The following is a 12,882-nucleotide window of genomic DNA, read 5'->3' as shown; positions in this document are numbered from 1 at the left end:
GGCAGGTTAGTGTTAGTGTTGTGTGTTGCATCCTATGAGTGTGATTTGGAGATTTGGAGTTATTTTCAAGGTATTTATTTCAACCAGTGACAATGAGTTCTAGAAAAAGGAAGAATGAGCGTTCTGTGAATCCAGAAGATGGTAATTTTAGTGAATTTGTCTCCGAGTGGCTTGCTGAAGAGGGAGTTCTATCCTCTGAAGAAAGTATTCAGGACAGTGATGCAGAAGGATGCTTCGAAAACGCCCAGGACATGTGCTCCGAAACATCTAGTTCAGCTGAAAGTGAATTAGACAGTGGTGAGAATGAAACATTTTCTTCGGATTCAGAAGCTGCTGCTTCAACTATTTTGACCGGAAGAGATGGTACAATGTGGTCTTCTGTTCCTAAACCTATTGCACAAACTCATAAACACAATGTGCTTCATAATGCTCCTGGATCTGCACCAGAAACTATAACTACCTCGCAAAAGGACGCATGGGAATATTTGATTACGGAAGAAATATGTGATGAAATATTATATTGCACAAATCTTAAAGGGAGACGCATCGCTTCACAAAAAGGAAAAACCTGGCAAAATGTTACTACTACTTAACTAAATGCATTTTTCGGCATTTTATTACTAACAGGTGTTGAGAAAAACTGAGACGTGGAGACAAGGGAAAAATTCCTTGATAAACTTTCAAATCCTATGTACAAAGCCAGCATGTCTGTCAACAGATTTGAAAATATACGTCGAATGATTCGCTTTGATGATAGAAGGATAAGAGAAGCTCGCCTACAATCTGATAAATTGACTGTTTTTGGCCATGTATGGGACATGTTTATTCAGATGTGCCGAAAACGATTCATACCGAACGAGAGTGTGACTGAAGATGAACAACTTCTTCCTTTTCGTGGACGATGTTCGTTCAAACAGTATATGCCAAGTAAGCCTGCCAAGTACGACATAAAAAATTTCTGGCTTTGCGATTCATTGACGAACTATGCTGTTGATGGCAGTGCATACATAGGGCGGAAGGATGGAGAAACCTGTACAAAGAAATCTGGGACAATCTGTTGTGATGGACTTAGCGAAGTCATTGCACAACTCATCCAGAAATGTCAATTAGGATAACTTTTTAACCACCATTACTTTAGCTGAGGAACTCCTTCATGGCTAACTTCAGTTGGAACGATGCGTCTCAACAAACCTCAAATACCAACAGCAATGAAGCCCAACCGTGAACGAGAAGTTTACTCATCATCGTTTGAGTTCAAGGATGACCTCACACGAGTAAGTTATGTTCCAAAGAAGAATCTGGCTGTTATCTTATTGAGTACCATGCATCATGATGCTGCTACACAGGGAAATTCTCAGAAGAAAAAGCCTGAAATAATATACATAAATCAAAAGGCGGTGTTGATAAAATGGTTCAGATGGTTAGAAATTATTCGTGTAAGCGGCAAAGTCGTCGTTGGCCTTTTGCGCTGTGGATGAACGTAATGTATATAGCCGTACTGAATGCATTCACTCTCTTTGTAGAGCAAACTCACCATTACTGCAAAGACGTGAAGAAGAGTAGAAGAAATTTTTTGAAGGAGTTAGCAATGCAGCTGACATTACCAAACATAGGGAAACGAGCACATACCAAAGTTTCCCCTAGTCGACTGTGGAAGCTCTCTTACGTTGTGATGTGATTGCTGCTCGTTCTGACGACCCCACAGCAACAAAAGGAAAGCGAAAGAGAGGATTTATTTGTTCCCGTAATAATGACAGAAAGAGTACAATTGTTTGCGTGAAGTGTAAAAAAATATATGTGGTGAGCATTCTAATGCATTCTGCACTGAATGCAAGTAGAAACTTAAAACTTGCAGCCGTGCGCTAGAGAAAGAAGTGTAGTTTATGCTGTAACATTAGAAGAAAACTGCATTTTTTTAGACCTGTGTGTGTCGTGTTGTTGTTGCTATAATGTCCATTGTATGATTGAACATAAGCAAAATATTTTAGAGTTAATTACAAATATGTTTTGTGAATATAGATAGAAATCTAACTTCCAAATATACTAATTACGCACTAATGTTGAAAATAATAACTTTATAGTGCTACTGTAAAGAATGTTGTGAATTCTGCTGCATCTGACAATAAAAAAAGGTTATTTTTTTTTTAAAAAAAAATAATGGGAGGTAAATGTTAGAATAGATCTGTTAGAACTTGGTGTGGATAGTAATAACTGGATTGGGAGTGCGCAAGACAGAAAGAGGTGGAGGTTTTATGTTGCTTCGGGGATGAACCTTCGGGTTTTATGATGCCAGAGAGTTAGTTAATTTGTAAAAGTTGTGATAAAATACGTGTGGATATCTCAAAACGACATTAATATGTGATTTCCTTATCTTGTTTTAGACAAAATATGTATTTGTAATTACTTTTACTGATATATTTTGATGGGGTCTACCAGACCCCACCTATGTAAAGTAGTAAATATTTTTGAGAGTGGTAGTAGTATTAATGAAGGTCAAATTGTTTGTTGTTTTATTTATATGCATAATTCCAGCGAATTAATAAAATAGTTCCATATAATTTGAAAAGAACGTAAGTGAAAACGATGAATTTTTTGTTGTTCTTTTCCGTTTTCTAATAAGACAATGGAGGGTGACTGTCCGGAAAGCACTGAAATGTGATCTGCCTTTCACGAAGTATAACGTAGACTGCATTTGTGCAAGTTAATGAGGCTATGACATCTGCACATACACGCAAGATTCTCTATCAATTTGTGCTTTGTCCTGTGCTTCTCTTTCCTTTTGTAAGATGCGTTTATCTTGTTCTATCATTGGTATGGGATGGGAAATTTAGTCCTGGAATAATTTTTATTTCTTTTTCCCTTGATAACGCAAGTTGGTTTAGTAGAAACACTTTCTCTTTCTTCACTTTTTTCGGATCTTTTATAACTTTTCCTGCTTCTTGTTGTAATCGAGACGATGAGGATGAATGATCCACGCCTGGACCACGGTTCAAACCAGGCACCTCTGGCTTCGTCGCATGTTACGCCAACCACATCACTACAGAGGCCGACAAGACACTTTATTTTAATTTGTGAGCATATCATATATATCAAATATGATCTAGATAAGGGAATTATCCACTTATCCCACGACCTATGTAAACAGCCTAAATGCTAATCAATGAATCTAAAAGAAGATTTTTTTTTCTCTTCAGCAAGATAGATTGCATCTATTTCGTTAAGATTCTTGTTTCTTGCAGACCACCATTCTGGTGGAAGTTTTCCGCTTATTTCCTCAGTTATGCCAGGCAATATTTTTTGGACAAATTTCTATTACCTTGGCTTTTGCTTTCAACCATTCTCAAAACTTTTATATCGGGGATAATCTAACTATGAAAGTACCAGACATCAAATATATCAAAACAAATGATGATGATTTTTAAGAGTTTGTTGAACAAAATAACACATAATATGAAACAAAATTACAATTACAAACCATTGTAATGTAAATTATGCATTTTAAGTTTTAACAGAAAGGTGAAAGATAATATCAAATTAAATCCACGACTTGTACTAAAGGAATCATGCCGTCTTTCTTCTGTAAGGACTGACAAAAAACGCAGTCAATTCGCCAGTCATGCCTACCTATTGTGTAGATAATATTTCTGATCAAAATCTTACCTTCAGAATATAATACATTAGCATGACAAATTTCCAACAGTCAGCCTCACACTCGGTTCACTGGAGTTTACAATAGTGGCGGCAGCGAGTTCACTAACACATACCATGTTTCCCACCGTTTCTATAAAGGCAAACATTTTTGCTTCACTAATCCTCTGATCGAAAAACCTTTCTCCTTGTCAAAGGACTCGTTTTGGGAGTTTTCAACCGAGTGAACCATCACGGGTTTGATCCAATGGCAGTGATTTTTAACGATATTTTAACGATAACTGTATTCTCTTCACACGTGCTTTTTGAGGTGGAGACTAACGGTTTTATGCTTAATGAAGTAGTTATAACATTATTATTTACGTTTGTATTTTTGTTATGTTACTTCGCTTTACTGCCACTTTTCGCATATTACCACAATGAGGATGAGCGATGATTAGATGAAACTGATGAAGGGGACACCTACAAAGAACGCCCATGCAAAGGCCGGGATTCTAACCCGGAAACTTCGGTGGCGAGATTGAAATTCGACCACTTAACACACTCGGCTAACTAGCATATATGGAATTATTATAATATATGATTTGATTATATGAATGTTATCTGGTTTGTTTTGTTTCCATTAGAACGTGGTTCAATGGATATTTTTCTTATAAATAAAACTCGAATCCTACTCGTTTTGATTGCATGGAATTATAATTTAAGCTAGAGGAGTTGGAACTAACCAAACTATCCATAACACAGCGGCTTCCCAGCAGAAACCTATTCCAATTAATCGAACTAAATCAACAACCACATTCTGATATCTTACCAACAGATATTAATAATTGTAGCTTTTTTAAAAGAATATATATATATATATATATATATATATATATATATATATATATATATATATAATTAAGGGTCTTTCAGCACATTGGTATTTGCACCTATCATTACAAAAACAAATTTATGGAAAGGGCTTGTACAATAAAATAAAATATTCCCCATTAAATCCCACCCTTTCATTCACTAAAACTAACATAACTCTTTATGAAAGTCTAGTACCACTAACATGTTTCATGCACGAACTGTAAACCTATTCATTTTTTAGCGCTGAAGACAATCTATTTTTTTTTAAAAAAAAAAATTATTAAATAGTAAATAACCTCTATATTTAAATATTAAGATATCGAGATATCAACATTTCACTTCGTACGAAAACAAAGAAAAGTGACTGCAATGGAATTGTTTGTTTGGTTGCTAGTTAAATGACAAAAGTAACTGCAATCTATTGTACATGTATTTTGGTTATTTTACGTAGCTTTTCTTCCACTTTGACTAATCCCGACGATGAATATGAATGATGATTACATGCAATGGATGAAGGTATGCACAAGAAGAGCACCTAAAAAGAATCCTTGACTTGACCTTTGGTGGCGTGATCGAATATCGACGACCACTTAGGGCGCGCGCCACAGGAGAGAATATAAAGGTATCCGAGTTACATTTGAGTTACTCATTTTTAAAAAGTAACTGAGTTATTACGAAAAAGTAACTCTTACTTCCAAAGATTACTCAGTACACAGGAAATTACAAGGCCTGCAGATCAAGATACAAGATTCTCGTTAGAATGTTTCATATTGTTCTACGAGAAACTTACATGAATTGCGAAAAGGTCACCTCTAATACCTCTTTACTGGGCAAGTTTCCAAAACATATAAAAACGTATGCCCATCATACAGTGCACATGAGTGAGATACATGAGCATTATGTAACAATGTAACGTAACAAGAGATATTACAACATCCAAAAAAAGTCACCAAGATATTGTAACATCGCCGTGATGTAACCTAGATTGTAACATCTCAGAAAACTAACAGAGATAATGTACCATCCAAGAAAAGTTAATTGAGAGACTGCAACTTCCATACATGTAACGGCGGTATTGCAGCATCCCAGAAATGTAACCGAGGCACTGAGATATATAAACGAGAGCCTCTAGGAAGAAAGGGTTCCTTTATGTTCACTACGTAACAATTGGAAGATTAAAACTATGCAAAGTATCTGTGATCTCCTTTCTCTAATCTCACGATTGACTCCACCCTGAAGGACCATCGTGGATGACAGTGCTCTGTACACCAAACCATTTTCAATCGGCGTCATCAGAGACTGCGCAATTCCTTCGGCGTCCCGCTTTTTTGATGGATTGCCAATCTCCTCTGCATCCAGAAATAGAATTCTCCGAATCACAACGGCATATTCTCGTGGCTTTAAAATCATCATGACGTCGTCGTTGCAAATAAAACTAAAGTAAGGGGCCTCTTTCTGTGTCTAGAATGCAATTTCCTCTATGCTACATAGCAACCACGGTGGTTTGTAGAGTTCGTATATTTGTTCCACAAATGAACTTTGCCCACATATTCCCAAGACTTTCTGCAATTCACATTGCAATTACCAAACATACAAGCGACCAATACAACTGCCTCCGCTTCGTCTCTCAAAGACAAGGAAAAAGTATTTCCAGCTTTCAGCAGAGCAAGCAAAGTAGAATTTACAATTGTCAATGAAAGACAATAAACTCACGTTCGAATTCGCTTGCAATACTGACAATTATTTCAGTCCTGTAACTCAAAAGTCATCTATAATTTCACGGTTCCACAGTTAAGAAATGAAACTTGTTTGTCTTAGTACGGTTCTAAATGTTTGTATTTTTAATATTTTGCATTGATATATCTGTTGAGTGAATAGTGAAATGATGAAATATATTACGGAACGAATCTTATTTTAATGTAATTCTTGTTATTTAACCTCGCATTTAAATCCCCATATGTTAATCGCAAAGATGAGAAAGATTGATGAAGTGTTAAAATATATGAGATGAGACATAGTGAGATCGAACCCAAGACCTTCACAGTGAAATGTGATACCATGTATTGTTTTTGGTATTAGAGTCAAAGAGCCTATGGTTTCGCAGCACGACACGTCATTTATTACCCCAACATATACTTTAAACAGCTTTGACTTAAATAACAACCATACGGTCATTTTCCTTGTCAGAAACAACCTCAGTATTTGAATAATATGAAAATATAGCCATGGTGAAACAATGAACTTGTATTGATACGATATGCTTGTCTCGCGATTCACATTTTTTGTGTTGAAGAAGTTATTATCATGTATCCAGGTGCAATATTTTCTGATTGGCATTGTAAGTCCACAGAGACATCCGTTATCGAGATTTCTTTGAAAACTCTTATTGAATAAGCGACTGTTTTAAGTGTGCTAACAACATCTCTTCCCCTCTTTCTTTTCACCTTTCCTTTCCCTGGTTCTTGAAGTTGTCTTCTTGGTTCTTGTGCCATAGTATATAGTGTAACAGTAATTCCTGAGATCAACAATGTTCGTGTTTAAAGCTGAACTGCTCAAATACAGATAGTAATAGTTACTTTCCAAATAAATTGTATCGAGTAATGCAGGGGATAGGAGAAGATCAGCAAAGTGGTATTTTGTCAGAGGTTTGGACTTTGAAAAAGCAAGCTAAGACAATTCTACATGTTATTGAGATGTGTATACAGGATAAACAAGTTAAAATAGTTAAGAGTGCTGAATGATACAGTTGAGAGAACGAAGAGAAAGAGAATTGATTGATTGTTTTTTTTATATTATTGGAATTTCAGGACACAGGCTATTTTTGCCAATCACACAATACAAGGATATGCCCCTTAACTGAAATGAAATTGGGGATAGGCCCCTAAGGAAATAAACTAGGTTTGTTAAAAACTTCCTCACTCAATTTTTAAAACTACTTATCCATTCACTACTTAACAAGAACTAAAACTATACTGTCTCTCCAGACTAAAATATCCTTACCTATTAGGAGCTGAGGCTGTAAAGAGTCACTCGGTACACACAAGGACAAACACAGGGCAACACAACTCCTCATATGATTATCCTGACCGTGGATCCAGGCGCCAGTCTCTCGTTGATCTGGGAGAAGCAGTTACCAGGTTGTACTTTGGGGAAGTGAGATTGACTTTTTGGTGCCTTACCAGAAGGTCTCCCGAAGAGAAAGAGAAGACGAGAAATCAAAATGGAGGAGGATTATTTAAAAGTGAGCTTCAAAAATGCCTTTTGAATTAAATTAAAATGACTCTGATGATATGATAATATACTAACACGAGAAATGTAAAAGAATCAGAAGTAAAGAAAATAGGAATATTTCACTTTGTATGGCTTAAATACAAAAACAAACAGTTCTGTTCCAGCGTTGGCACGAACCACTGTGAGCGTTCACTTTCGAGCCAACCTATGAAGTTATTTCTGACAGTGCTTTCGTACTTGTTTGTGATTGTTTTGAAATGAATCTTTACATTTTACGTTACACGTTTCAATACTTTGAAAGTATTGAAATTCGTATGTATAAATCATTTGTCTAGTATTTGGTTCCCGACTAAACCCAACTAAATTTTGGTTACATTTTAATTTGACATTTTAAAAGCTATTCCACAATACCAACATTCTATGAATGTAAAAACTCTATATTCGCTTAAGATCAGCAATCTTACATTTTGAATAAGCAAGTAAGTATGAAATATAAGGAAAACCTAAAATAATATAGGAACAATATGTGATGATTTGAACAAAGTAGCAATATTGAACGGTTCTCTGAATATTCAAAATATGTTGTTTTACAATCGAAACTTCCTTCAAGCATTTCCATTGTTCTTTCATGATCAAATAAAATTAACCAGGTCTTCGTAATTTTCTAATTTAACGTGGCTTTCTGCCATTGTTTGGCCAGTCGCGACGATGAGGATGAGTGGCGATTAAAATTCATGAAGGGACATTTACAACAGCATCCATGACCAGACCGAGGCTCGATTCCGGTAAACTCGGTACAGAGTTCGAGAATCGACCATTAAACGTGCTTGGCCACCGAGACGGTCCCAAATTAAAAAGCATTTTTTAAATTATTAATACATAAATATTTGAAAAGAAATTACACATGATCCATTTCTCTTGTCTATCTTGATCTACAGCCACATAGAATTCATCTCGCCTCTTATTGTTTCTCTCTACTCTTTACGATAAAGGTTCTGTATGCAGTTCATTGGGTTTAAAGCTTCTCGTACAAGCAGAAAATCATACACAAGTTTCACACAAAGATAAATTAAAGGAAAGTGGGAAATTGTGCGTTACATTCGCGTTCTGGTCTCTATTTATGTAGCAGGTTTCTCCTGGAAAAAAATCCAGGATCCGTGATCAATAAAATCATCCATTCGAAGCTTTTATTGTATGAGCCCAATGATACTTCTTCATTCATAATTAATTTTCAATCTCTTATGCTTTTGAATTTGAGCTCTTTTACGGTCCCTGCATTGTTAGTCTCTTTTTATTTACCTTTTTTTTCATTCCACTGAACCGTGTGGTTTAAAGGATATATTGGAATGAGGCTTTCGTCAAAGAACGTTATGGAATTTCAGAACAAATCACGAAAATATACCTACTCAGAATATCAAAAGCAATGTAGAAAAATCGGATATGGAACATTCCATTGTCACGAGTGGGACACGCGGACTACATATTTAACATTAAAATAACCATTCCACTGATGCTCAAGCAACATTTTTCTCACAGTTTCTGTCCAATGAATCATGAAACTAAACACTGTTGATTAAACATAACTACCTTAAAATACTTTCAAACATATATAGCTGTATGTAAGTAAAGAATTTTGTGTCACGGGTGGGACAGATAAGACACTGCCTCTTTACTTAATAAGAAATTTATTTTAATTTCTGTGATTTTGCAAGTTATGAAAAATAAATTATTTAAGAGAGAGATAAGGCAATTGACCTTTGAATATTCTAGTGGAGTTGCAGGGGAAAAGTAGCAGTAACAGGAGAAATTAATTGTTTTTGTGTCACGGGTGGGACACCATAAAACAAAAGCAAATCAAAATGTTAAAATAAATTAACAATATGTAAAAATACCATCTCCCTTTTAACTTGATCCCGTGGACGAGACGCACGTGGGCGAAGCGCACAAGGGAAGTTCGGTGGGCGAAGCGCACAAAGGGAATTCGGTGGGTCAGGTCGTGGGTTATATTCTTCTGTACAAGCAACTTGTATATTTCTAGAATGACTAAGCCTAATCCATAAATACAGTCAGAAAATATACAAATATTTACAAACTGGCATCCCCATGTACAGAGATTGGCATGCTATAGACTTAAAATTATGGCACCATATTTAAAATGTATATACAATATGGGTACCGGGGGGAAACCCTGGGGGGTAAAGGCGGTCAAGGGCGCGGTGCTGATCACATCACCCCCACTCACGACCGGAACAAGAAAGTGTGGGGCGTTACCCCCACACCCCCTATACTCTTTCATGGCGTGGTGCTAAGCACAGGGGAACACTTTACCTTTTTCTATTACAATATGGCGTTTTTCGTGTCGTGTCGCACAATGTGTCATAAGTAATTACAAAATGACATCATTTACAGAGATAACCCATATTCTAGCTTCGTAATATACGCCAGTGTACGTAAGCATTTCAGCAAATCTCCTTCCAAGTACATATTCAGAACCCTCCGTATTCGTTGCTAAACCTAACATAACCTAACCTAAAAATAATATTCACGGGATCAGGTTCTGTCCGGGTTAGCCTCACTGTGCATGAAGTGAACTTAAGTCACCAAATCCATTAATCAGTCATTAACAATATTGTTTCTATACTATAATTACAATAACAATACTAATAGCACTCCTACGACTGACAACTCCTACAACCCTCCACTCTACTATCTTAGTCATATGACCGGTTCCGCGAACCGCAAGTTAGGTGCAGTCAAGGTCACGAAGTCAGGTGCGCTTCAACCACTGTGCGCCTCGCGCACGGGCGCTTAGACCACGGCACCTCTAACTTACTTATGTATAATACTTAAATTTTTTATCCAAACTACAATTTTAGATTGTTGACTCATAAGATAGAATAAAGTTGCAGCATTTCATTTAATTTTAAAAATTGCGATTCAGGTGAACTTTGACATGGAATGCCACATATCATTTTTAAAAATAGCTAAACTGGAAGTATTAGTAGTAACATATTTTCCATTTTTTTCCTTTTTTAACTTTACAGGCAACCTCGAAGACGACAATCTACAAGTATGTCAAAAAAATACTACGAAGAGACAAAGATAATTCATGAGATTTCAATCAAATAAGCTGGCTCCACATCTTTCAGAATGTGAGCGATATACATTACAGTCACGTAACAAAACAAATTATATTCGGTACAGCAGAGATCCTAGAGTCAATTCCTGGCCACGCATGAGCATTTTATTGTGATTGGTCTCTCACTTATTTCAATTTCAACACAATTCGTAATCATGTTTATGATTAAACTGTGGCCACAGGAAAACGACATAAAATGAACAAAATAAAATACAAACAAAAAAAAAATATTATATGGATTGATTCAAACTTGTGACAAATTGATGTGCAGAGCGTATATTACAAAATTTCAAGCAATAATTGAAATAATGGATAATATGTTGGGTTGTAAAATATAATTAGAAAAATATAAATAACACTGTTGGTACAATACATGGTTGGTATAAAGTGAAGCTAGAATAATTATGAATATTTATCCTTCCTCCCCCTCTTTCGCCACTTTTTCCTCTCTCGCTGTGTGTGTATGTGTTAGCATGTCTGCGTGTCCAGTGGGATTTCAGTACATAAAAGTGATGATATCGAGAGATTCATTTGCATTGCAGTCACATAAACTCATCGGGCTCTCACGGGATTTTTCGACTGCCAAACTAATTCTAGAATTTTAATTGGTCCTTCAATCAAGACAAGTACAATTTTCGAGTCACTTCATGCAAAACGTGTGTGAGTGCGTGCGCAAGCGCGTATGTGTGTGTCAGGTATCGGGTTTGATATCCTGTGGTTTTACATTTTGCAGTGGTTCGGATCCCACATTAAAGTGTGCTCTAGTCACGATTAATCTATCTGAGCACATAGTAGACTTAAAACAAAGTTCGACGCTTTTGTTGAGTCTAATACATTGTTTTTTTAATTTGCTTATTTGGTGTCATTTTTACAGTCTGCCCCAAAAGTCTGTGTAGCAACGCCTCGCATAATGGTACGGAAGGGGAAAGCGAGTAGACGGAACAAACCAGTGTGTGCTGCTGCAAACGGCTGGTTGCAGTCGCGTCCCCCCAATACAATCTACTCACATGTGTTCATTGATCGAGAGCCCCTTTCGGTCTCTACCAGCGCAGAGGACTTGTTTTCGTTTGCTAACTCCACAAACTCCTGAAACAGAGTATAGATTGTTACCAAAGATTTGTGCTGTCCATATCTACAAATAGAAATATATTTTGATATTCACATAGTTATTACGTAATTATCAGCAATATGAAGTTTAATTATTATAAACAAAATTAGGCAAATTCAATTGCATTAAAAATGAGCTAAATTTTAGGTTGAGATCTCCATGGAGTAGGGGTTAGTAGAGTTTTCACCGAAACCAGAGCATCTGGATTTGAATTACGAAAGGTTTCCCATCCTATTTTTATCACGAAATTTGCTATTTATATAAAAACGGAGCACTCGGGAACACACTTGGCGCTGCCCATGCTTTTTGGTCAATTTTGCTAATCACAGCGATTAGGATGATGTGTGATTAGATGGAACTGACATAAAATGCAAAACCACACCCTTAAACACACCTCTGGATTCCAACCTGGGACTGCCCGACCCTGTGGCCGAGTGGTTAGCACATCGCGCTGCGACGCCAAGGGTCCCGGGTTCGAATCCCGGTCGGGCTTGGTTGTTTGTGAATGTCCATTCATCAATTTCATCATTTCATCACTCATCCCCATCTTCGCAAATTAGCCAAGAGGCACAAAACGCGAAGTAAAATAAACTAAACCAATCAATCAATCAATCCAACCTGGGACCATCGGGGACGAATCGGGAATCTCTGGGGAAAAATAGCGAAAGCAAGTCTCTGCGCAAGTAGTAACTCGAGGGTAAGTGATTCAGTGGAGAGGAAAAACGCGACTGCAGCCACAAACAGTTTGCAGCATTGCGCACTGCTTTGCTCCACCCACTCGCTTTTCCCCTTCTCTGTTGTTATGTGCGGCCTTGGTACACATATTCCAAAGACAGAGTGTAAACACGCTTGCTTGCTTACTGATGTGACTGATCTGCTACAAGAACATTTTCTACTAATG

At 36.8% G+C, this 12,882-nt stretch overlaps 1 protein-coding gene across 1 annotated transcript in view; it reads left to right on the top strand.

Annotated features, from left to right (window-relative positions):
• LOC145983761 (metabotropic glutamate receptor 7-like) overlaps positions 1 to 12,882 on the top strand; it is a 706,759-nt gene that overhangs the window by 235,542 nt on the left and 458,335 nt on the right. The window lies entirely within an intron of this gene.

The sequence above is a fragment of the Lepisma saccharinum genome, chromosome 2 (assembly GCF_977018435.1).
Source record: "Lepisma saccharinum chromosome 2, izLepSacc3.1, whole genome shotgun sequence".
NCBI classification, from domain to species: Eukaryota; Metazoa; Arthropoda; class Insecta; order Zygentoma; family Lepismatidae; genus Lepisma; species Lepisma saccharinum.
The sequence above is the reverse complement of the archived record's forward strand: the minus strand, read 5'-3'. Positions and strand labels throughout refer to the sequence as shown.